Raw genomic sequence first — 5180 nt, 5'->3', positions numbered from 1 at the left:
GATTCGTTTGTGACTCAAAAGAATTAAATCAAACATTTATTGAACATTTGTTATTTTGTTATAGAGGAAAATTATATCGCGATAATTATCATTCTTGTTTTATTGGCCAGCCCTAGTTTGGACAGACAGATCGGAGTTCATGCAACTCTAGACTGACCGTCGCCAAAATTCTGCGCTAGACGGAGCTGCTGTTAACGCAAACACGCACTCGCCAACCCTCGCGTGGCTACTGTGGCTATTGTACGCAAAACGGTGAGGCTAGCCGGTCGCCATGCATAAATTTACTGATGTACGTTTTGGCGCTAACTTCTGTGACGGTTAAGGTTACGGTAAGTTGCCTCGGGGGGCTGTCAACTCCTTAAACACAAAAATCGCTAGCTAGTTAGTTAGCGACTGGAAGCGCTACTAACGTTTATACGCTGATTTTTCCCAATCTCTCCCGGTTTCTTCCTGGAGTGCTGATTTCTCGCATTTCCCCCGATTTAGATATATATAAATATTCACAACTTTTTATTACAGTTTCTGACGTATAAGCGCTACAACTCTCTCTCTCTCTCTCTCTCTGCTGTTTCCACCCGGACAACATGATGCAGAACCCTGCCAGAGTTCTGTCTCATTTGACGGACACCAGCTTCGACAATAACGGTGGCCCGATGGCCCGGGGCCAGTAAAAAATAACGTCGGGACAGTTGAGCTAGCAACTCACTGGCCAGTGCAAAAACATTAGTGTTTAAAAAAACAAAAAAACAATTAGAAACTCAACATCCTGAAGTTGCTTTGCACTGTTTTCCAATCTGTAGTTGTAGTGACGTGACGAGCGGTTGTCAAATGTTCTCTGATCGCAATCAAGCGGAAACCTCTGGGTCTGAAAGTTAAACCATGCAGACGGAACTTAAACCTGCGTCCTCTCCAGCAGCCAGCAGGGGGCGACTCCAGCGGCTGCAGAAAGAAGTGTGATTGTATAGAAGTCTGTGAGAAACTGTTTCTACTTGTCAGCTGATTTATTCCCTCAGTAAACACTTTCCTGATGAGTTTATGGTCTCAGTCGCTAGTTTCAAGTCTTCTTCAACACAGCGTGAAGTTCATTTAGTAAATTATGGTCCCATTTAGAGGAACAGAGACCAGGAAGCAGGGGAGGCTTTAGGGCGGGGCTACAAGCTGATTGACAGGTTGCTACCATGGCATATGTTTTGTTTTAAAAATAAATTGTTTTGTTAATCTTTTTATTTTTTTTATAATTTTAACTGTGATTACATTTTAGTTTGTTTTTTTTTTATATCCAGGATGTATTTAATAACTGATTAAACATGTTAACAGTATAACATAACTTATAAGTCTTTGGTTTTTTGTTGTAACACTGATGAATAACTTTTGGAAGGAGGGACAGTAAACATTGTCTCCAGGCCAGTAAGTTTCAAACCGACTAACGTTGAGCCCTGCTTTCATACGCCTGCGTGCTAAGTCATCTTCTATACCCGCTTGTCCGTACAGGGTCGCATCAATAAGAAAGCTTTAAGGCCTGCAGGGTGAACGTAGTTTATGATGTTTAACTGACTTTACTTTGTTTCTTGCTTCCAGCTCGATTCAGCTAAAGGAAAATAAAACCTGAGAATCCTCTTCTAATCAATAAATCATACAGACATGTCTGACGTAGATGCCTCCTGGTGTTTGAGCATGTTTAAACACAGTCAGCAGCAGCAGCTGATGAAGCTGTGCGTGACTTTGTTTATCCTGACTGTATGAGCGATGGCGAACAGCATCTTAATCGCTTCGGTTACCTCCACTCTGTTGTTGTTGCAGGCATTTACGTGTCACGCAATACTGAGCGGAGTTACAGCAACTACATGACCGCTCATTAACACGCACACAAGCCCCGACACGCCGACGGCCTCTCGTTTACCAGATGTGTTCGTTTAGCAGGAGGTTAAGACATTCACGAGTGTGTGCGAGTGTGACCTGCCTGTACAGTGAGATGTAAATGTATGAATGGAGACTCTTTGACGTTAGTAAAGATTTCCATATGAAGCCGCTTCACTGCCTCGCAGCGCTGTGTGTGTGTGTGTGGGAGGTCTCTGGAGAGGTGTGTGCAGTCAGAGAGAGAGAGAGGGAGTGTAGAAACACAGAGGACACACACAGAAACACACACAGTCTAATCAGAGTCAGTAGTTCACTATTAGTGTGTGTGTGTGCGCTGCAGGGCAGGTATCTCAGCAGACAGACAGACGACTCTTGTGACCGCATCGATTTAACAGAAGAGGTCAGGCCAAACCCTGCAAGCATGTGCGTGCTTGTGTGTGTGTGTGTGTGTGTGTGGGGGGGGGGCTTGTTTTACTACAGTCGTGGTCCAAAAACTGGGATCCCAGTACACTTGAGGCATCCGACAGTTTTGTGGGGATCAAAATTGCTGGACCTCACAAGTTTAGAGGGCCGTTTGAGGGTTAAGACTTAGGCTACTACATACTGGCAACTGCAGTATGCAGTGCACAGCATGAAACTGTAAAGAGGTGGTATTCTGCTTTTTGGCTTTTTCCCCTCATTATTGAGTTATTTATCTTTTTTGTGCATGTAGTCGACCCTTCGCTAAGCCCGACAAACTGTCAGCGCTGCCACTGTCTACTGCTGCACTCCCCAGAGAAATATTGTCTAATTTGTTGAAAGAAGCAGACAGTTTTACAGTTGCATTATACATTTGATGGTTGTATTCAGGCTGTCAGACTGACTCAGACTGACGTGAAAAAAAATGAAAGATAGAAGCTAAAGCCTGCCGATCACACAGTACAAGTGAACCACCGCATCCCCTGATGATTGAGACAAAACTCAACGATATGAAGGATCAGCAGTGTTCCTGTACAGCTGGTCGGCCTCTGTTCATTGTTACAATCATTAAAGAGCAGAACAGCAGGACTTTATTACGTTACATTCAGTAGGAAGTTAGCTAGCGTTAGCTAACTAACATCACATTAGGAACAATCCACAGCCGACATGTATCTTGATTTATTTTAGGTAGCGTTTGACCAGATCTTAGAAAGATACAGCCAAAAAAAAAGCTAGAAAACGACTCTTTTTACATTAGTCACTGGAGCTCAGCCATGAAAGTGTCGGACCTCAGTTAGAGCGAGTCCTATACTGCGCTGTGATTGGCCAGCTGTGTATTCGGGCTGTGGCTTAGCGAAGGGTCAATATGTTTGCAAAGTGAAAAAGCCCAAAGGGAGTTCCCACCTCCCACAGAAAACTCTGCTCTGAACTGAAAACAGCTCGTTTGTAGTCCAGCCGCTTCCCTTTCATCCTTGTGACGTCACAGGGATGAAAGCTAAACGCGCCTCATATAACGCTCGCCGAGCGGCGACTCCGACACGCCCTCAGAAACAGCGAGCTGCAGCACACAGCTCTCCTCTCCCTTCCAAACACTAGCTGCCCTCCAGGCAGTCAGTGGACATAAAGTTGTTCCTGTGATGTAGAGACAGAGCTCAGTTAAAACTTTATGGATACAGATTAATAACTCACCGCTCTGAAACTCTCGCTCCAGTCCGTGTTGCCGAGCTGGTCGGCAACACGTACGGCTGAACCCGAGCTGTTTACCGGCTTCTCGCCGACCCGCCCTTCTCTGCTTCTGATTGGCTAGCAGTCCTTAACTAGGAATTTCCCAACAAAGATCATTTAGAGACAAGATGTATCACTCCATAGCTAAAACGAAGCCTTCAACACAGGCTGAAAAGAGGAGCTGCAGCAATGTGACAAAAAATATGGTGTTTTTTGAAAATGAAACCATGTAAACCTGCTCTGGTACAACCTCTAAATAAGATTATGAACCTGAAAATGAGCAGAATACCACCTTTAACAATAACCCACAAGCCAAATGTTCCCCACGAGGAACCCACCTCCTCATTAACAAAGCATCCTGTAGAAGATGAGCCTCTCCCACCTCAGACGTTGGCACCACCCAGTCAAACAGCTGCTTTGATTGGAGGACAAAGCAAATTTGACACTACCTTTTTGTGTCTTTTGTGATTTTCTCATCACTGCCCACCAGAACTACGAACCCCTCCGTAATAAATGCTGCATTACCTGCCGCGATCTCTGCTGCACCCTTAGGTTGAGTTTGCATTTGAAAAGGACAAGCCAATCGGACACAATCAAAGCAGCAGACTCAACTTGTTTCCCTTTTGTTTGACAGTACCTTCACATTACTGTCTGTATCGACCCTTGGAGACACTGAATCCGAACCTGACTGAGACCCGTCAGCAGCTTTTAGACGTGAGTCGTTCTGTTTCTGATCACCAAAGATACGTTTATATGAAGACATATTGATCTGCAGAGACAGCAGCAGCAACATGATGCAGAACGCCATCGACTGAACAGTACAACCAAACCTGGAGCAAATCCCACGTGTCGGGTTTTCTCCGGTTCCTAAAAACGTTGGGAAGCTTCTGGAAACGGTCGCTTTCACTCAACATTGTCTTTACAGCGGACGCTAAAGCTGCATCCTGCCTTCTGCAGGAAGTGGAAAAGAACAGGAGCCCCTACCTGTTGCACACACAAAGACACACAAACATATCCACTTAGAGATATACAACATCTCGTCTTCACTGCACCAAGACTCTTCTCAGCTGCTGGACGTAAAGCTTTTCACTCTAAGTCTACCTGCGATTGGAACAGTCTCCCTCTTTCCTCGAGATCCGTCTCATCTTTTTTAGGTTATCTACATTTCACTATCTTACCAACGTGTGAGCGTGTTACTGATGCTGTAATTTGTTTCACGTAATGATCTAATTGATTCACCTCCTGTGGACTTTTTTGCACCGAGTCTCAAATGTTTTACGGTCCCGATTGCGTAATGAGGTAAATGAGACGATGTCTGTGAAGACTCTCAGTCATCCGGCTCATAGTGATCCAAAGAAGGTTAAAGTTTGGATAAATGAGATATCGTGCAAGCTGGAACATGTCTGAACCCCGATGTGTCTTTTGTTGTCGTTTTTTTGTATTTTGCTGAAAGTTTGTTGGAAAGAAATCGGCCTGGGCTGAGGGTGGAAGCTGCTGAGTAACTCAGTTGTTTTGTGTTTTTGTATTTTCCCTACAAGGTATGTTGTTCTTCTGATGTACGAGTGTTTTTGGACCATCTTGAAAACGAGATACTGCATCTGAAGGGGCTATCCCCTCACAACAACACACAGACACACACA

General features: G+C 44.6%; 1 protein-coding gene across 1 annotated transcript in view; it reads right to left on the bottom strand.

Annotated features, from left to right (window-relative positions):
• The window catches only part of col4a3 (collagen, type IV, alpha 3), a 79098-nt gene that overhangs the window by 73026 nt on the left and 892 nt on the right, over nt 1–5180 (bottom strand). The window lies entirely within an intron of this gene.

Source organism: Micropterus dolomieu, linkage group LG17 (assembly GCF_021292245.1).
Source record: "Micropterus dolomieu isolate WLL.071019.BEF.003 ecotype Adirondacks linkage group LG17, ASM2129224v1, whole genome shotgun sequence".
In the NCBI taxonomy this organism is placed as follows: domain Eukaryota; kingdom Metazoa; phylum Chordata; class Actinopteri; order Centrarchiformes; family Centrarchidae; genus Micropterus; species Micropterus dolomieu.
The sequence above is the reverse complement of the archived record's forward strand: the minus strand, read 5'-3'. Positions and strand labels throughout refer to the sequence as shown.